At 39.4% G+C, this 21675-nt stretch overlaps 1 protein-coding gene across 4 annotated transcripts in view; it reads right to left on the bottom strand.

Annotated features, from left to right (window-relative positions):
* Ccser1 (coiled-coil serine rich protein 1) overlaps positions 1–19469 on the bottom strand; it is a 706759-nt gene extending 687290 nt beyond the window's left edge. For all 4 annotated transcript variants that reach the window (XM_070022282.1, XM_070022283.1, XM_070022284.1 and 1 more), the window contains exon 1: positions 19240–19469. The gene's annotated coding sequence lies outside the window, so the exon portion shown is untranslated. The remainder of the gene's footprint in view (positions 1–19239) is intronic.
* Between the last annotated feature and the right edge of the window lie 2206 nt (positions 19470–21675).

Genomic DNA, 21675 nt, shown 5'->3' with positions numbered 1-21675 from the left:
TGAGAGGAAATACTAAAAAAACCTGTAAATTGCTAAACTATCATTCCACTGGCTCTTTACATTTGTTTAAGCTGTAACATTACAGGTTGTGCATTTTTATCAAATCGTTTGTGGGTTGTTAGTTCTATTCTGCATTTTTTCTATTACTCTTATCTATTGAGTAACCAGATATAAACTTTAAGTCTTCATTCATTCATAGGGAATAATTCTAGGAAGTATCATTAATTACAGTATACATGTTGGCATTTTTGCCAAGTAATGAATGAAACTTAAGCACCAATGGAAACATCACATTAAACACATAAAGAATCCATCTTTCCATATGGAACTACTGTAAGAGAGAGCCAGTTAGTGAGGGAAGACCTTCTTCTCTGCTCTCAGGAAGTAGAGGGAAAGACAGATTGCTAACAGATCAGTGAGAATTCCAAAGGTCTTACCCATCAACAGATGCATGAAGCGTTCGTTGTATCCACATGGTAACTTTCCAACTCTTTCTACCCCAAAACGTTCTTGAATGTATTTACTCTTTCTAATAAAGCAAACAATTGTCCTAGAGACCCAAGTTACATAGATGATCAGAAACTTCTCATCCATCTCAACAACCAGGTGTTAAAGTTAAATCTGTCTATCTATCCATCTATCTAATCTAATCTAATCTATCTATCTATCTATGATTCTCTTGAAATGCTTGTTTTTATAAAACTTGTCATTGACGATTTCAAATACTCGAGGCAACTCTGAGTGTTCATCTACCTCCTAAAACGCCAGCATCCTCCCTGCATTTCAGAATAACCTCAAGTTCCCTAGCTTTTAAAGCAGTCTTCCAATCCAATCCCAAATTCTCCTCTTTGTATTATTTCTGCTCACTGCCTTTCAAGCTCTCTACCTCTGCCCAGCTACAAAGCCAGGGATTTCTACATGCACACAATTTGCCTTCCTTCATGTGTGCACACTCCTCTTCAATATCCGAATGTTTAATTCACACTCCTAAGGACACTGCAGACTCATGGCTGGGGATGCATTCCTTTCCCGGAGCATGCCCACTGTGCCCACTGCAGGGTGCTAAACCTCCATCCACACAGCAGAACACTTAAGAAAAATCAGCTCCAAGGATTAACCTTAATTCACATATGTCCACATGCGCATGCGTTTATCTAGGGTTACAGCTCAAGATCCAAGCTGCCACCCTAGGCTCCTCCAATCCAATTTGATGTCAGAAAGGTTTGCTTGGGTCAGTGTTTCTTCTCCCAAAGATGGTGAAAGCATTGTTGTGGTCTCAGAACTCATTCCCGCCATCTTTCTACTCATCATGGAAAGAAACAGAGCTGATGCCAGAGAGAAAGAGAGCAGTCGCTGGAAATGAACTGCATCTGTTGCTTGCTCTCCACATGAAACTTTACTTGAGCAAGCTACTAAGTCTCCTGTGTTGTTTCTTTTCATTTGGGTTGCTTGCAGTTCAAATCATTTTAAGTTGATAGGCATAAACATATTTCAGAAGCAAATTTGAATATAACTTATTTGATGGTGATTCCTCTATTTAATATGGCTGGAGAGAAATGTGTCCCTTAAAATTGTAGACTTTTATAAGCATTTTTATAGCACTTACACTCTTGTACTTAATGCACTATAATATAGAGTATATTTTTATAGCTGTTTCTTTGGAATACAAGCCCATTAATGCCAGATTCTTGTCTGATCCATTTGGTAATTCTCATAATGTAAGCATGAGTACACATGTACATTACAACAATTGAACAAATCACTGTTGAAAACCAAATAACTACTAAGTGAAAGTAGAAGAGTCTACTCATGTAATAATCTCCTAGAACCTATTAGATTTTTATAAAAATGTAAAGTGATTGCCTGACATTTTCCATCCAAGGGTCTTCTTTGTACCTTGATTTTTCCCAATCACACAAAATATCCTGACACTGAATGAAGGTAGGAAAAGTGCATATTAAATATCAAATGCCTATTAATCTTCAGTATTTGTATTCAATGATTAGCCTACAAAATAAATTTTTAAATCACTAATTTTTGATTTTCTATAAGTTAATTTTGAACACCTCCAAACAATTACATAATAAACAAAATGTACTCAAACAAATGAAAAATGGCTAAATTGAAAGTTATAAATAAGTATTTTATAAGAAGCCCTGTATTGTTGAACACTTTTAATGCCATGGGCAATTTTATCTCTGCTTTGGTTTACCATTCCTTTATTTAATCACTATCATTTTATTTTGCACAGGTAGGAGTTTTTAGGTATATAAGAAAGTTTTCCAGGCATAAAATTTTCATTATTCAGCAATGGAAGGACTTTGGCTCTAACTGCTTTGACAGTTTTGTTTTAAATCTTTCATATTCTCATTCAGGCTAATCAACCAAGCAAGTCTTTTTTTTCAAGCTAACTTGGGTGTTGAATCATTTATTGAATCAATTGCCTTACCTTGGCAAAGTGGAACAAAAATCTATGCAAAAAGCTTAGAATAATGTTATTTTAAATAAACTGCAACCACAAAATTGCAAAGAGATGAGAAACACTGACTGTGTGTAGGTGTATATGTATGTATTCACTCAACTAATTGAAACTACTTAGATCCTTAGATTCATTATCAAAGTCATTTATCAATACATACTAAATCCAGTGTGCTACCCCAGGCAATTTCTGTAAAGATATTAAAATCAAAGAAAGTCAGCTTGCTCAGGAAATGAATGGTCTTTCCTTTTAGTAACGGGACCTCTTGCACATGGGAAGATCGTGGTGGCTAGTACTGGTTTAAATAGCATATTGCTATGATGCTCGGGACACTGACAAGGGCGATGAAGATGAACAGCCTACGAGAAACATAAATGTTATGTCCCAGATGTGTCATGAGCTGGTAATGACATTAAAACAAAAACCCACGCAGGTATAAAAATCACACACCTCAGTGGTCACAAAGCAGGCAACTCTCATTGCAAATGGCAAGAGTCAGAATTAATGGTATGTGTCTTCACTAATGGAAAAGCAAGGACTTAATATAAATGTAAGTTCACATGCTGGTTTTTTTTCTCCCTGCATCTGCAACTGTCATTGACATTACCATGAGATTCCTGTTCAAAAGAGAGGAGAAAGCATATAAAACTCAGATTAATTTATGTGGGCACTTAGTCTTTTGGAAAACTGATTATAGCTCGGGAAGTCAGCATCAACACTGGTGACCTCTGACAGCCTTACTATACTGTTCTTAGGGTTACTCTGAAAAACATAAAATGGTGGCTTTTAAGCATAATGCAGACTTAACTCGCGTATGAGAGATTATTTTTTATTTTTCCATAGTAACGTATTTTTTTTGCATCACTAAATATTTTAAGTAAAATTCTAAATAATTCTAACATCAAGTTTTTTTCAAAAAAGACCAAAAAGCCTGTCACAATATAGATATTAAGTCAGTGTATGTATCAAATTGTTATATTAAGGTCAAGAATATGTAGAAGTATGTTCTCTAACTCCAAATAGTTACTTTTTCTCTTCCAGAGGATGAATGCATTTTTCAGGAATGATTGAATGTTAGGATTGACTAAAGGACATTTAGGTTAGTCTAGGCATTTGCCATTATTTCCTACTTAATGCTGGGCTAACAGTAATGAACCAGCTACGTCCAACATGAAGGCCAAATATTATTATTTCTAGAATTGTCCATTGATCTCAATACTAATATCATACTCCCATTATTGAGGAAAAGTCACCAAGTGGTTTGATCTAACAACCACATAAACAACAAAATATACAAATGTTTATGGAGAGAAACCTTGGTTCATCCCCATGATAATGTGGGAAAGCGGTTACAAGGGTGGACACTCCATTTGTCTGGCTTGATGCAGCTCCTTCTCTAAGATTTGTGCATTTTTCCCTTTGCCTATTTTTGAGAAAATAATTCTGAGCTTTTGAAATTAAATCATTAAATGCTTTCTACTTGTGCAGCCTGGGCTATTTACTTAGCCTGTCTACCCACCCCCCCAACATCTTCTATTTGCAAAACAACAAAAATATCACCAGCTTCATCCAGTTATTTTGTAGATCAAATGAGTCCTGATGTGTAAAATCAAAGATATAACAGTTTTAGCTATTACCTATGATCACTAATGTCACTGCCATAAGAAAGAAGAAAGCATAGCATTCCAAGGAAGCCAAAGTAACTAAAATCCACACTGCTACTGGCATCTTAAGGATATGATATTCTTGTCAAACAAAATACCAAGTAAAATGACTCAAAAGCTGGGTGTGGGCGTCCACATAGGAAATCCCAGTTCTTTGGAGGCTGAGGAAGAGCATTGCAGATTCTAGTCTAACGTAAATGACACGGTAAGACCCTGTCCCTTCCCTCCTCCAAAAGAGGAAAGGAAGCAAAGAAAAATGACTCAAGAAAGCCAAAGAAAGTGTTTCTATTTCTCTGTTTTATAGCAGGAAAGCTGATGTATAAAGAGGGTTCAAGGTTCACTCTGATGGCACTTGAGAATGTGCTGGAAAAGAGTTTAGGTAAAGCTAGACACTAATTAGCAGTGAGTTCATAGGAAAAATATTTAACTTTCAATTCTTGCCCATCATAAAACCGCAATCAAAACAATTATGCCCTGAGATTCAAGCGAGATAAGTTTAGGAAAGCAGTTTATAGACCCGAATACCTCTCCTGAGGAATGCTATGGTTTTTATTTTTTACTATAGTTAGACAATTTTCTATCCTTGACCCTTTCTCTTTCCTTCACAGCGCTGACTCCAGGACCTGGAGCCCAAGTATCAACTCTACACTATAACATCATCCTCAGAACCGGCATTCCATTGAGCACCCTTGAGAACAACGTTGTCAATGAAGATGTACTAACATAATGTCAGATATTTGTACATTTTGCCCATTACCTATTTTTGAGAAAGTAGTACTGAGCTTTTTAAATTAAATCTTTGAATGCTCTAAGGGATCCATAAATATCAGGATTTATTTTGCTTATACAACCATGCCGCTCCATTGGGAGGAGAAAGAAGGACTATTAATTTCCTGAATTCCTAAAAGTTGGCTGTAAACCCAAAATTAAATCACAGTTTTCAAATGAAGTATCTTGCTCAAAATTAGCCACATCCTAATTGACATGTTAGAAAGTTGACAATCGTTAAGTAACACTACTTTTAATAAAGACACATTAGCACAGCCAGTGGAATAAAGTTTCAATGTTGAATATGAACATTGAGTACTATTTTAAATGTTTTATTTGTTGAAAAACTCATCTCATTTGCAACCTGAAATTAATTTGGTATTAATATTTGGTAGAATTTTAAGCTACTGGTACATTAATTTGTTTAAGTACCAGTGACTATGAGACTTTGCATTTATATATTTCACAAAACAATTTTTAGGATAATTCACAGCAGCTTGTGAAGCATTTGAACATTAACATTATCATCTTTATATCTGTAGGTACTAGCTACATAATACCCTAGAAAATGAAAATCATTCATGGTTTGTAAAATTTCAATTTTTTCTTCTTTTTTTTTTTTTTTAATGCTGATACTAAGGCTTGATAAAGGCCCTCAAACACTCTTGCCTGTTTTGCTTGTTCATAGCTGATATTCAATCACTTGAGTCATACTTTCAGTCTAGCATTTTGCTAGTTTATTTGAGATGGAGTCTTGTGGACATTTCTGCCAGGGCTGACTTTGAACCAAAATCCTCCAGGTTTTAGCCTCTAGAGTAGCTGGAGTTCAGGCATGAGCCACTGGTGTGACATATTATTCGATATAATAAGTAATTGCATGAGATAGAACCCAAAGTATATAAGATAGATCCCCGTAAGCTATTCTACCATACACATATTGCATAATCATTGACAAATTGATACATTTGAATCCATCTTTATAAAATAGGGACTAAAAAAAAATCTGCCCATAGACAATGAAATGTGATGATCACGTCTGAGTGTTCTTCACAATCCCCTTCACACAGAAAAAACTGGAAAATCCAGAATTTTAAAAATAAATAAATCACTGTATGAATAAGTAAAACTAAATAATTAAAATAATAGCCTGAAGATAATCAAGAGAAAATAATGGAGGGTTTTATAAATTATCACAATCCAGAAAATGAATATTTAATTCTATGTTAGTTAACTTTTAAGGATACCATAGTATTTTTAAAGGAAATAATTTTTATCTTTTCAGAAATTAATTGCAACACCATAAGAGTTTAGTCCATGCAGTTCTAGACCCTTAAGTTAAGGAGAAGCAGTGCACTGAAATAGTTTCTAAGCTATGCTATTCGAACAGATGTATTATATTTGGATAAAAAAATTAGCTACATGGGCTCAGTGGTAGAGCACTTGCCTTGCATGCATGAGGCCCTGGGTTCGATTCCTCAGCACCACATAAGCAAAAAAGAAAAAAAGCCAGAAGTGGTGCTGTGGCTCAAGTGGTAGAGCATTAACCTTGAGCTGAAGAGCTGAGGGACAGTGCCCATGCCCAGAGTTCAGGCCCCATGACCGGACCCCCCCCAAAAAAAATGAGCTACATTTATAAACATCGTCTGACCATATCAAAATTGGCTGATACAAAATTTCAGATGTTTATCTTATAGTTAAAAATTAACAAATTTATCATAACTCAACTAAATCCTCCAATGACAACTCCCTTTTTTATTATATAATTCACATTTTTATTATGAACTAATTCTTGAACCAAGTACAAGCTGCTGGATGAAACTTGCCAGTAATAAGAATGACTAACAAGTTTTCCTGGCTTATTCAGAGGAAATATGTACTGATTTTAAAGAGGAAAAAAGATGCTCTGAAGATCACACCCTTTACACTTTTCTAATTTAAACATGAAAAAGTTAAGTATTCTTTTCTTTTAAAGATATTTCAGATATTCAAAAATATTCCTTCTATCTTTTATTTTTGCACTAGAGATATAGATTAAAAAGCTATATATGTGCTAAACAAATTTGGCACTACTTTTCAAATGATTAGAAATACAAGAATGTCAGAAAATAAGGAGGTTGTATAACCTTCCAGTAAGAATAACAGAATTATTTCACCTATTCTTATTTCCTACTTCAGCTGGATATCTTCCCCCTTTTCCATTAAAAGATTATTTTCTTTTTAAGTCTTGGAGAGATAGGAGTGTTGTTTCATAAGTACTTAATAGTAGCATTAAGTAAGCTACTCAATAGTAGCTTTCAACAAATGCCAATTATTATACTTTGTAACAGTAGGTCACAGGTTATTACAATACATCTATCAATTCTTTCTTCATTCCTCAATTCTACAGAAAAAAAGTGTGTCCTATAACAGTGTTTATTAGGTCAGCACAATACAAAAGCTTTGTTCCTATTTTTAATTTTTATCACTTGTTTTAATTTTGCTTCTATTACATGTATTAAACAAGATGCTGAGCTCTAGATAATTATAAGTTTCCATAAAAATCAAATAAGTGTAAAACAGTACTATATCATTTTGATTATAAGTCATGTCACAGATAGAAAGTTATTCATAAATCAAAACAATGGAAAGTAGATAACATGAACTTTAAAGCAACAACTATATAATGATCATTTTACCCCACAATACAATCATCTTCTAAAGTAAACTGATTATGAACCTAAACCACAAAGTCACTTCTGGCTCCATAGCTATTGAAATGTTAAGTAGGGTGAGTCAGATCAGGTCTGTGAATAATATGGATACAAGTACACGTGCAAAACATATATCAGAAAGGCAGCACAGAATTTTACTCTAAAGTGAATAACATTTGACACGAAACACAGGTCATGCCAAACCAGCCTACAATTGTTTCTTTTATCTTCCTATTTGCCTAATGGAACTCATTAATTTTAAGAGTTATTTTGATTCTGAGGCATTCCACATTTGCTTAGTTATCCTATGCATAAAAAATGATGCATTTTATTTTTTTAATTGGAAAAGGATTCTGTTTCTTTGAGAGTTTTAACTGAAATCTATTTGAGAATACTTTAAAGGTACAAGGTAACAAAGGATGTGGACAGCCAGACGCTGGTGGCTCATGCCTGTAATCCTAGCTACTCAGGAGGCTGAGATCTGAGGACTGTGGTTCAAAGTCAGCTCAGAGAAGGAAAGGCTGTGAGATTCTTATCTCCAATTAACCACCAGAAAACTGGAAGTGGAGCTGTGGCTCAAAGTGGTAGAGCACTAGGCTTGAGCAGAAAAGCTCAGGGACAGCTACCAGGTCCTGAGGTCAAGCCCTAAGACCAAAAAGGAAAAAAAATTAAAAAGAAAAAAAAACACACACAAAAGAATCAAATCAAATCAAATGTCATTATAAAGTAACAGAAATTATTTTTTTTTCATTTTCCTTTATATCTGCCAGTTAGTGGAGCAGCACAGTTTTTGAAATTAAATTATATGGATGGTTTACTAGTGGATTGTTCACCATGGATTTTCATAGGATTCTACAAAAAAAAAATCTTAGTATTAATTGACTTGGAGGAGCTCATCTCTTCTATTGGATTTTAGAATATAACATTATGCCAGCTTAACTGCTAGACTACATAAAAGGTATACAGCTGATAAAAATGAAAACATTAGGGCCTTTTAATTCACAAAACAGAAACTAGGCAGGTGTTTTCACTTAAGGCAATCTAGTCAGTCACCCATATGTCATGTGGGGGGGTAGGAATCACACAGGAACTAACTTCCACATTTTCCTTGCATACGTCCCCCATTTACCCATCAGGAGCAAATTCACCTTACAGGAAAACATATTTTAGCGGAACAGACTGCACTTAATTGTCTGATGCCAACTAGGTATTGCTCACAATTCAGATTGCCATCAAGGAAACTCTCCAGGCGGGTTGAAGTCATCATGGAAGGTGTCATGGCACTAGGCCTGTAATGACAGCTAAGATTTGCATAAACAGAAAGGATTAAATGCATACGCTGTGCATAAGAGGGCACTCTAAGTGGCATGACCTTAACAACGTGGGAGATGTATGCTTGGATTAACAAAGTGTGCTGAGCTTATAAAGAGCCTCTGATACCAGGCAGACAAATCCAATTTCAATGAATAAGGAAACAAACCAAATGTAGCATTATAATATGTAAGTCACATTAGAGAATACTTAGAGCCAGTAAACAAAAATATTTACTTCCCTGTGGTATATGAAGAGCAAGGCTATCAATAAAACTTGACAATCAAACCCAGCATTCGTGTTTTGCACCTGTAATTCTAGCTCCTTAGGTAGTCTAAGATTTACCCATCCCAGTTTCAAACCAGCCCTGGCAGAAAGGTGAGATTCTTATCTATAGCCCTAATGAGTGATAAATAAATAAATGATAATGCTCTCAAAATATGCCAATAACTAAACAATGCTTCAACATCTGTAAAGAAAAGAAGCTATGCACACACGAACCTAGTGTGTAAATGAGATCATCTTAAACTATTGCCACTCACTCGCTGTAATGGTTAATTTTGTGTTTCAACTTGGCTAATCAAACACTACCCTAGGTATTTCTGTGAAGTTATTCTGTAGACATATTTATTATTTGTAATCATTTGACCTTAAGTAGAGCCATTACTATCAATAATATGAGTGGGCCACCTCTAATCAGGTGAAGGCCTCAAGAACAAAAACTGTGGTTTCCTGAAGAACAAAAGATCTGCCTTAAGACTATACCATGAAATTTCGACCTGTCCGTCAGTCCTACAGATTTTAGTCACATAAGCCAATTCCTTAAAACAAATCTTTGACTAGATAAGTAGAACACATATAAATCCTATTATTTCTATTTCTCTGGAGAGTACAGACAATTATCCTTTCCAAATAATAGACTAAAGACCTTCAGAATCATCAGAAACAAGTTACACAAGATAGACACTATGATAATAAATTAACTTCAACCTCCCTATCTCCACCTCTCAAATAGCTGAGATTATGGCTATGCATCACACACCTGGTTCCTAATTTATTTCTTGAATTCACATTAGTCCTCGGAGTTATAGAAGTGGTTCCTAAACAAGAAATGACTAAGAAATGCAGCTTCTCTTTTTCTGTTTCATAACTTAAACATCTCTCTTTGTAATAGATGAAAGAAGTAGTGACATATGACCTTCAGGATCTACTTCAAAACCATGAAAGGAAGATCAAGTGGAAATATGTACCACATAAAGGCAACCTATCGTTCAGGCACTTGAAATTCAATCAACTTCTGACCCAACAAGAAACTGTAACTATTAAGAAGGATGCATAGATTCACGTCATTTAGCACCATTATGCAAAAGTGATCAGTAGGTCAATACCGCATCATGTCAGTGTCATAGAATTCATCAAAGTTTTTCAATAGCAGCAAAGATTCCTATTGTCACATTGGACCTTCAGGGCAATGATTCCTGTGGGGAACTGGAGTTCTAGAAACAAGACTCAGTGTGTCAGGAAAACCGATCATTACTGTGGAAAGCATTCAACAACTTCCATTCTACCCAAACAGGTTCTACAACCAGGAACTGAATAGTTCCAGAAGGACAGTAAACATATCTGTTCATTTGACTCACATGTACACAGGGCCTGGTAATATTGGGTACATGAAAGCATTCTGCAAGGTTTATGCAGTTTCAGATATGTGGACATTTCATAATGGAACTCTCATATGGAAAATGAGCAGGAAATGCCACATTCCAAACGCCTTTAGATAGTGACTGCAGAGAGATTCTGGGTGGAGAAAGTGACTATACTAACTCTCCCCGGTGACCTGCTTTTGCCACAAATCTTGAGCTGCCGCTTTTGGTTCCTGAGACCCCAGCAATCTGGAACGCCTGTAGTATTGATGTCATAGCTGCTCCGTGTCTTTCATTTCCTTCCATATTTTTAGTCATTCTAGATTACTAAATTCTCAATTCAGAAGATTTTTTTTAAAATTCAAAACAAGCCTAGCTGTAATACAGGATAGTGTCTTGAACTGAAAATAGTTCACTTAAGATGACCAAGAGACAACCAGTCAAACCTCAGTGCACTGATTCTTTCAGTCCTCATTACAAATACTCAGGTGTCTCTTTTGTACCAACGACTAGAGAAAAAGTATAAAACCAAAAACCATTCCCCTCACAGAGGGTGAAGCTAAAGCAAGCAGTTATAATCCTTGTAAGTGGAGATTTAAAAGCAATCACACAAACTATTACAGAAACTCAAGTTAGACTTCCACCAAGGATTAAGACAAGCTTGGCTGAATTTACATTTGAAGTGAGTGTTGAAGGACCCACCAGGATGATCCAAGTGAGAGAGAGTTCTCACAAGGACAAATGAAGCGTTCACAGCAGCAGCTTCTGGAATTGACAAAAACAACACATTTTTGTCCTGTTCACAAAATCAGCCAGCAGGGTACCAGTACCCTGCATAGCTCCCTGGCAAGAAAGATAACTGAAAAGATAGGTCTATCAGATCAGAAGGTGGGGGGGGGGAGGTCGAAGCATCTCTCTAAATTCAATTTTACCAGTCTATCCTATATTCAAATGATGGCTCTTGCCTTTACAACTTCTCATTGGTCTTTTCCTGCATTAGATCCCTGAGCCTGGGACCTGAGGCTCCTCTGAAATCTCTTGAAAGGCAAGTTTCTCTGTCTTCACTGGATAGCTAGAGTTTGGGGGTCTTTCCTCCTTTAGAGCTGTTAAGAGGGGTTGGACTTCATATTGTCAGGGCCCTCCAACCTTCCAGAAACTGGACTGCTGTGGATGAAGTTGTCTCGCTAACCCCATCATATTAGAACATCTTGGAACACACTATAAAGATTACCAAAGTCAATAGTCCATCTTAATATTGCTGAAATTTGTGAATATTGCTGAAATACTGTGTTCACATTTGTTATGTTTTCTTTAGGGATCCAGTTTGTAAGTCTGTGTAAGATTCATCTTGTAGCAAGTGTGTTCTAACTTTTTAAGAAAGCCATTAAGAGATTGTCTTAGTATTAAAGTATTACTTTAATATTTGTATATAAATACGTTACTTTTTGGCATACATTGTCCCCAGGAATTTCTCTAGTAAGTAACATTCCTTTGAAGATTTGATAATCTCAGACAAACTCATTGGTTTTGTAATGTATCAAGTATATTGAAACATTACCTGAAATAACTCATGGCTGGCCATACTTCTAAGGTTGGCTTTGGGTCTGATTTAACACTCTTTCTCTAACCTGCTTATATGACATTCCTAGAAGACATATTTTCCTTCTCCTTCATGTTTGTCAACAGTATCGATGAAAGTCTTGTATATTAGGAAGGAACACACACTTGACACATTCTATAGATTCAAACGGACTACTCTGGTAGTTTGTGAATCTATAATATGAGCAAAAGTAAAAGGGCAAACATAGAAGTCATGTTCTAAAGGAATAATTTCCCAGAGTGTTAAAAGATAAGGCCTACATTTGTGTTTATTTCTACTATTCATGTTGTTCATGAGTGGTTTTATTTGGAAACTTCATATCAGTGTGTATTATACTGTTTCCCACTATGCCAATATAAGTAAAACACACACATCACTACCACCACCACCAACAATAACAACAATAATAAAAACTCATTAGCAAAATTTCTATATTTAACTATTTATAAAAGAGTTCATGTCAGAGAGTAGGTGCATAAATATGACAGGCTTGTATTAATAGGAGAAGAAGAGCACTGGGATTCTTGGAAGGTTGAATTACCATAGAAAATCTGGCTTAATTCAACTTTCTGGGACAGACGAACATGCCAACTTTTGTTAGTGAGTAAGGAACGTGAGGGAAGGCAACAAATCTCTGGAGCATAATTATTTATGCATTCTACATATTCTAAACAAATCATATTTTGAAATGTTATGAAGGAGAAAGTAGAAGAGGCAAGTTCACTTGACATTAACAAGTGACTAGAAAAAGACAAACAAGCCAGCCCTAAAACATTCCTATACACATTGCACATATATTTGTATTCACATAGTTTATCCAGACATTACATAAGGGGCAGAATAAATTTCATTTCATTTACTGTGGGCAAAGTGGTTTGACAACCACCATAAGTTACCAGTAACCTTAAGATCATACCACAGGCGGTGTGGAATAGATTACGTAACATTTATAAAATGTTGTAATTAATGATGATGAGTGAGTAGCACAGTATTAGGACACAGTAAGGAAAGGATACATGTAGCAAAATAAACCGGTCTGGTGATTGTTATAAACGATAGTGCCCATAGTCTAGAAAGCACCGTAGAGACTCAGATGTAAATTGTTCCAAGAAATCCAGCCAGTCTGAGATTCTGGGGGAATGGCTATAGGCCATAAGGACTTGTCATCACAAAGTCCAAGGATGAGCTTGAAATGAATTGCACACCTCTCACAGCTGGCAATGTTTACAGATCCAGGAAACTGATGTCGTTTCAGGAGTCTGTTGGCAGACAACAGGGCTCAGGAAATGCACCCGTTTTAGAGGCAAAAGTCCCAGTCTTAGAAAATAGGCCTTATTCCAATGCAAGGGGAGATGGGCAGATTGACTAATTTAAAAAGACACAGGATGAAGTATTATATGAGCACAAATTTTAGTTATAAGAAAGAATGTGAAAACTTCTTAGGAGACATGCACTTGGAAATCAAGGAAAGTACTATACTTTTACTGAAGCAATCACTGAGCTAAAAACATATTGGAATAGAAAGGTCTAGGCCCTGGCCTTCCTGCTACAATGGGTTGTGCAGATAAGATGACTGTCATCTTATCAGGAGCAAGATGACTACTACACACCCAAACCAAAAATAGCACCTAAGAATAAATAATATTAAACAGAAAATTGTTGACCTTTGCACACTCTGCCTAATATTTGCTTTCTGAATGACTACCAATAAGATGTAGGCTAGGGTCATTACCAGGCAGTTAAGTTCTCAGAAACAAATTCAAATTTCAGTCTTAAATACTCAAAGTCTGTGTTTGTCTAACTGTGGAACACATAAGAATTCAGAGGACCCCACACCAAAGTTTCTGATTAACTGATTCTGAGGGTTCTAGACCTGGCATTTTACTAATGTAACAAGAATTGCCGTGCCGTGCCGTGCCCGCTCAGATAACACGTTTTTTGAGCATCAGTGCACTAGATTAGAAATTGGCCATGACTGTTTATTTAGGAAAGAGTTTTTCCAAGTTACTTAGCAACAGAGCACTCCACTAAGGAATCCTAAACTTTTCATCAATTTAATTAAAATTTAAAAATTTGTGCATACAGTGTAAATAATATAATTCAAAGACTGTGCTTTAAGTTCATCTAGGTAGAAGGCCAGGGAATCGGGCCAATCAACTTCTCTGTCAATAATCACAGAAGTAATTTTTAACTATTATTATTATTATTAATATTATTATTATTTGCTGGTCCTGGTGCTTAAACTCTGGGCCTGAACACTGTCCCTGAGCTTCTTTTTGCTCAAGGAGAGTATACTACCATTTGAGCTACAGAGCCACTTCTGGCTTTTTTGAGTAGTTTATTGGAGATAAGAGTCTCAAAGAGTTTCTTGACTTTAAACCATGATCCTCAGATCTCAGTCTCGTGAGTAGCTAGCATTACAGATGTGCACCATTGGTGCCTGGATCTTTTAACAATTTTTAATGTCCTGAAGAACTTAGCAAAGACTTCACTTCTTATCTCTTTTTAAAAAAAAAATTTGATAGGAAATCAGCTAAAATGCCATTTTGATGGTTTCAACTTTGAATGCTGAGAACGGTACTCTATCAACTGCTGTTCAAGATAGCCAGCTTCCCATTTTGCTACTTAACTCAAACATCATAGTGGAACATCTTTCTTCTGTTACAGTGGCTTCTCACAGTTCTCCATCTTTCCCCACTGCTTCTCCAACCCCAGACTTTATGTTTTATTGTGAACTGACATTCTCGCATGGTGAAAATAACATTGCTGATAGAAACCTGTGTCCTCAACATAAAGCAAGCTGATTCTGTCACTACCCAATAGGGAAATCATGCTGAAGCTGTCGTTCATATAGTAGGTGAGATTATATTATCAACATGATACACCTGTGACATCAAGTCGAAAAAGAAACTCACAAGCAACCAATTAACAGATAGGCTGATTTGTACAGGCTGGTTTGTAGCCCATGTTGGAAATCATTCTATTCTTACATGAATATGAAATTGGTGATTTAATAGGCTTTCACTTCTGTCATAAACCTTATCTATACACTGTCAATGAAATACACAGGAAAATCTTTTAATTCAACTAATCTGAAAGTAATTCCATTTGGCTATTGAAAGTTATATTTAATGTTTGTACAGTTTCTTTGCTGTCACTAAAACATCCTTCTGGGCTCTCATATTGAATAGCTAGATTCAAAGTTCTGTTCTGATGATTTTTTGTTGTTATTGTTTTGTTTTACTAAAACAAAGAAATACATTTCAGCCATGTTTCATTTGCCTGAAAACAATGAAATAGATACATATATATATACACACACACACAAAGAAAAAGTACATTCAGAACAGAGACAGAACATGCTCTAATTATTAATTATTTATTAGAGATAGATAGCTAAAAGATCTTTAAAACTATTGCTACAAATATAAAAACTTCCAGCTATATCTGGTATCATAATTCTATATTCATAGCAAGTAATTAAGGATGAGTGAACTATATTATGTGGGTGCATATAATAACTTTAATGAGATTGAATCTCTCTGATAAAACTAACCACTTTAAAACAAAACTAATATAGAAAATAGATTCTTTAATTGTCTGTATATTTATGTGATACTATAATGTTAAACACTCAATGAATGCTCACTAAAACTGTTGTCTTAGACATAATCACTCTTATTTAGAATAAGACTAAAGAAGTTTTGGTCATGAACAACTTAACATACTCCTTTATAGACAGGGTACACATGTACAAGTTTGTCAATTACTCCTATCTCAGCACTTCAATGTTATTCAGATATACTTAAACATTTAAAGTACATTTCCTCCAAAATGCAATATATTGTACCTCTGAAATGATCCAGTCAATTGTATTACTGAGGTAGAATCATAGTACAACACAACTAGTTGTATATTTTATTAAAAGACTGTATAAAGCCGGGCGCCAGTGGCTCATACCTATAATCCTACCTACTCAGGAGGCTGAGATCTGAGGATCTCGGTTCAAAGCCAGCCGGGGCAGGAAAGTCCGTGAGACTCTATCTCCAATAAACCACTAGAAAACTGGAAGTGGAGCTGTAGCTCAAGTGGTAGAGCACTCGCCTTGAGCTGAAGAGCTGAGGGACAGTGCCCAAGCCTAGAGTTCAAGCCCACGACTGACCAAAAAAAAAAAAAAAGAAAGACTATTTAAGTTTGTCTTCCCAGGTGAAAAAATATTAACAATGTACAGGAATAGAATTTACAGAATGGTGTGCATCAGAAACAGACACTGCACTTTACATAACAATGTCTAAGACAGTGTCTAACACAACTTGGAAACAAACTTATCTTTCCTTATTTCTTATTTTCATTTTCAGGAGTCTTTCATCTTAGACTTTATATTTCTTCTCAAACAAAATCTACTAATCCTCCTTATCCTTAAAGATCAAGACCAAGTCTTAACTACCCTCTGAAGTCTTTTCAGATAAAATCCAGTATGAAATGTTATTGTCATGTGCTAGGCTCCTGGAGTCCTCATTAGACATGGAATCTTCTATTGTCATGGGCTGTTAACTCTGTATTTCAGAGTAAGAGTCAGATTCCTTCTGATTGGCCAATAGTTCTTAATGGACAGGAGTAAGGAACGCCCCATGCACATGTACTCCCCCACCCCACCCCACACACACCTTCCTGGTGAACATAATAGGCCTTTTACTTTGAATATAGCCAAGAGTAATAAAATGCAAAAGCAATTCAAATTAATAGCACTGTAAAAATATAATGAGTTTGATATAGATTAACATTCAATGGTATAAATAACTTTAAAATAAGGAAGTTACTTATTTTGACCATCATAAAACAAGGTATTCATAAACATGACTTTCAATGGTCACAACAACACAGATGATCACATTCATGTTTAGCTAAGTCCCAATTATCCCTATGTTTTAAAGGCCTGGCAAAGGTAAGGTAAGGTCTCCACCTCGCACCACTAGTGTGGTACTTACCACTGGATGCCTAACCTGATGTGTAGAACAGCACATGCTTAGGTGTGGGAAAGGCACTTTATTATGAATCTAGCCAAATCAAACTATCAAGTCCTTTGCTCTACTTTGTCTTTCAGCTGAACTGGAATGTAGAGGAAAGACAACTTCACGGAGGAAGGAAAGCAAGCAGTACTTAAAAAAAATCAAAATGATTGTAATCAATTCTTTAATTAACTCACATGAAGACAAACACTCTAACAACAGACAGACTATTTCTCTTTCTTTATGAAGTTACTGAAGGGGTGGTGGTTTGGGTATGCAGTTTCCATGTGTGGACATTCTGTCAAGGGTACTGTCCTCTCATCAGAAACAGTCAGGAGTTCTATAAGAGGGTAGATTGCTACTTTTGAGGACTAATATCAATTTTCAAGTCATCTCTAAACCTCATGTTGTGTCCCTGTTGTAAAATGAATAGAAAGAGAAACCAAAATAAACAAATTACAGTATAGCCTGGATAAAAAGGTGTCCTGGGCTTCCCTTAATTACTAGTTGTTTGGTGTTTTGTTTTTCTTTCAAGAAACAGTAATAATAGCCACAAACTCACTTCCCTGTCTGCTTCACGGTCCTCCCAAGGCTTCTAATAAAAATCAACTCTGTGTAAACTGTGTGTAGATTACTTTAATAGCCTTTAGAAGGAGGGGAAGACTGAGGATGTGTTAACATTTCACTGGGAAATTATTCAGCTGTGAAGATGACAGAAATGCAAGCTGTTGAGCCCAGGCAGGTATTTCCTGCCTCGTGGGCCCTTGCTCAAGGCCTGGAAGAGGTCATTGCAGCTGATGAAACAGGGGCATTAACACATGACCAGGCCAGAGATCTAGGGACTTTAAGGACTGCACTTTCTTTTTGCTCCCTGAGATCTTCATCCCTCCTTCATTTCATCTGGGAGGTTCCACCCCAGGGAGAAAGAAAGAAGCCTAATCAGTTCTCATTCTGAGAGAGAGAAGAGAGAAGGAGAAGCTCCGTATAGTCGGAAGTAAACCCTGAGAAATTTCACAACTCTTTTTTTCTTTTTTCTTTTTGCCATAAATAGCCTTTCCCTCACTCTGGGTACCTCCGGGTTTACATCAGCAAGGCTCAGCCTCCAGGAGCGCGAGAGAGCGCCATTCACAAATCCCTCCATCACCTCTTAAGCCGGGATGCCACCCAGGGGAAGAAATTTCCTCCCATCCACCCCCCACCCCACCCTGGGACACAAGCCAGAAGGTGAGGGGGTAGCTTGGAAACCACCTGCAGTTCCTGATCGGGGTTGACTTTCTGCTCAGGTGACCCAGGCGTGCATGAGTCCTGGGGTCACCGCGCGCGGGGCGCGCGCACACACACACACACACACACACACACACACACACACACACACACACACACACACACACACACACACACACACACACACACACACACACACACACACACACACTGGAGCCCTGGATGCGCCACCACAAAGCAATCGGTCCACTCTCCAGTCCGCTGGGCTGCTCCTGCCTCCAAAGCAGGAAGCTCAGAGCCCCAGGACCCGCCGGCGGAGGCGAGAGGCGGTCCCCGCGTGGGCACTGCGGCTCCGCCGGGAGCCCCGGGCTCCCCGCCCCCTCCTCCCTTCCCCCCTCGCGTCGCCGTCCCCGCCCTGCCACCGGCAGCCGGCGTGCGCCGCTCCGGAGCTGCCCCGCAGCCCCTAACCTGCCGGCTGCGAGCCACCAGGGAGGGGAGCGGCCCAGAGCCGGTGCCAACTCTTGGCTGGGTGACCCTGCGCGCCCCGCAGCGCCCGGGAGCCCCCGGGAACCCGGCCCGGGGGATGGGGGGCTCCAGCCAGGGACCCGGGAGCCCCGTACGCTTCGCTTCCACGGGTCCACCAGGCCGGATCGCCGCGTCGGAGCCCACGGCCAGAGCCCGGGGCCTGGGTGGGAGCTGCTCGGGGAGCGGCCCGGGCACGGCGGTCACCTGCGGGGCGGTCATCCCCGCGTCCGCCCCGAGGCCGGCCGGGGCGCGGCGGCGGCTGCGACTGGACGCGCGACCCGCGGGGCGCAGGGCGGGCGGAGGGGCGGCGCGGGGGCCGGTACTACCTGGAGGGCTGGCGCCGCTGGTTAGGGCTCCTCCCCGGCACTCATGGATCTGCGTCTTCTGGGTGTCCTTCCGGACCCCCCTCCTTGTCCGTCCCCCGCCCCTTCTGGGCTGTCGGGTCCCTTCGGTCCACTCCCAGTGGCAGGAGTCGAGCGGCGTGATTTAATAATAATCCTCCAGCGCCTGCTGCCCGCGCCAGCACAGCCGCTGTGCCTGAACCGCGGCTTTCCAGTCTGTCATGTTGTTGCGAGAGAGAGAGAGAGAGAGAGAGAGAGAGAGAGAGAGAGAGAGAGAGAGAGAGAGAGAGAGAGAGAGAGAGAGAGAGAGAGAGAGAGAGAGAGAGAGAGAGAGAGAGAGAGAGAGGCGGATTGGCAGTCGGTCGATCGGCGACTATTTGCGGGGAGGGAGAGGGGAGCGGAGGCAGAGGAGGGCAGGGGAGGGCCGTGGGGAGGCGCTTCCAAGTGTGCGCGAGTGCGCCGGGTGTGAGCGCGTGTGCAGGGCCCCAGCCACCTCCCCGGCAGGCCGTGCTCTGGGGCTGCCAGCCGGGCAGCGCGGCCGCGCGACCTTCGCGGCCTTCTGCAGACCTGAAAGAGAGAGTTTCCCCTCCCCCACTCCACCCCTCCCCCGGCAGGGGCAGGGGGCAGGGGGCAGGGGGCAGGGGCAGGGGGCAGGGGCAGGGGCCAGGGGGCAGGGGGCAGGGGCCAGGGGCAGGGGGAAGGGGGCAGGGGGTAGCGCCAGCCACCCAAGTGCGTCCACTCATCTCTTAACTGGCTCCCCATACTCTCCTGCAAGCTGGCCTGCCGCTGACTTTTCATTTTAGGGGAAGCTAAACTTGACTGTGCTGACTTGGCTTCCTCCAAGGCATCCTGGTACACTGTCCCTCAAGTTCAAGTAGTAGTCTAGGTAGGTCAGGATGAAAGGCAAGTAGGAGTGTACAGAGAAGCTGGCGGGTCAGGGGGCAAGCTGGAAACGCCTGGTGTCCTTCCTCTCTCTCTTAGATCTTTCCCTCCCTCCCCTAAAGGAGAGCCTCCCTCTGAGGCTCTTTCTAGTTTTATTGTGGGTGTTGTTGCTTGTTGGTGTGCTGGTTTCCTTGACACCCTTTCCATTCGCATCCTGGCCTGGAATGGAAGCGTCAGAACTGTTATTGAAATTGGGACTTGGGTCTCTACACACCAGGTTCTCCACCGCAGGCTTTACGCCCAGAACCCACTGCCCATTTGGCATCGTTTGACTGATGACCCCCTTCAGCTGCGTGGTGCTGTGGCTTACCTAACTTATTTTCCCTTGATCGCCCCTCCCCTTGCCTGGCCTCATTTAGGGTCAGGTTTCATCAGGTTCTGAAAGCTTTCCTATCAGTCCCTTTCTTTATCTCTTCTATACTGTTATGTCTTTAGTGGGAAAGAAGCTGCAGCTGTGCATTTAACTCTGTGTGTGTGTGTGTGTGTGTGTGTGTGTGTGTGTGTGTGTGTACGCGCGCGCGCGCGCGCGCATGCGTGCGCACATGCCAGTGACATTCTGGTAGAATGTAGTACCATTTCCAGGTAAGTAATGCGTCACTATATTTAGAGATGTTTGTATATCTGACAAACATCACTTAGGCTCTTTATTAGCTTCCTTTCAAGATTACAAGGATCTTTGTCATCTGATGTATTGCCTATTGGGAAATGGCTCCCAGGAATCAAGCTAAACTTCTTTGAAGTGTGTGTGTGTGTGTGTGTGTGTGTGTGTGTGTGTGTGTGTGTGTGTGTACAAGTACATATGAGCTCTATATAGTATAATTGGCCACAATCTGACTACAGATAGATTTTTTTCAGTGTGATAATTTGAACTCAGAGCCTTGCTGGGCTTACTTGCTTATGGCTGGTACCCTATCATTTGAGCCACACCTCCAGTTCTCTGCTGTCTGACTTCTGAAATGTGGCAATCGTGGGGTAAAAGCAAAGTGTGCTTTGTAAAAGTCAGCTTTTATGGTGTGTTTCATGAAATGGGAACAAGTCTACTGTCAGAGGGCAACAATTTTTGTTGATGGAAGGTAACATTTAGGAAGCCAGAGAGGTAAGTCTGATGTTTTATTTGTTTCATCTTCTTCCGTGGTTTATGACCATTGTTTCATCTTTAAAAGTCAATCATGTCACCATTACAGTTGACCCTTTGTACACTGCGAACACCTGTGAATCTTAGGCATCTGCTTCAATAAGTTTAGAGCTCATTAAGACTATTGTAAGCATATGATCAAGACCTAGCATCATAATGGAAGTATGCAAAAATTGAAGCAACACACACACACACACACACACACACACACAGTGATATTGGAAAGAAACAACAGCAAAGTGAATAGCAAGGGCCCAGTAGAAAAATATAAGTAAATATGGAATACTGTAACTTCTTAGGTTAAGCATGGTAAATGGATATTTACTAACAAAGGAAATAGTAGG

The sequence above is a fragment of the Dipodomys merriami genome, unplaced genomic scaffold (assembly GCF_024711535.1).
Source record: "Dipodomys merriami isolate MVZ:Mamm:240054 unplaced genomic scaffold, mDipMer1.0.p SCAF_15, whole genome shotgun sequence".
NCBI lineage: Eukaryota > Metazoa > Chordata > Mammalia > Rodentia > Heteromyidae > Dipodomys > Dipodomys merriami.
Note: the sequence above shows the minus strand (reverse complement) of the source record. Positions and strands in the feature narration are given on the sequence as shown.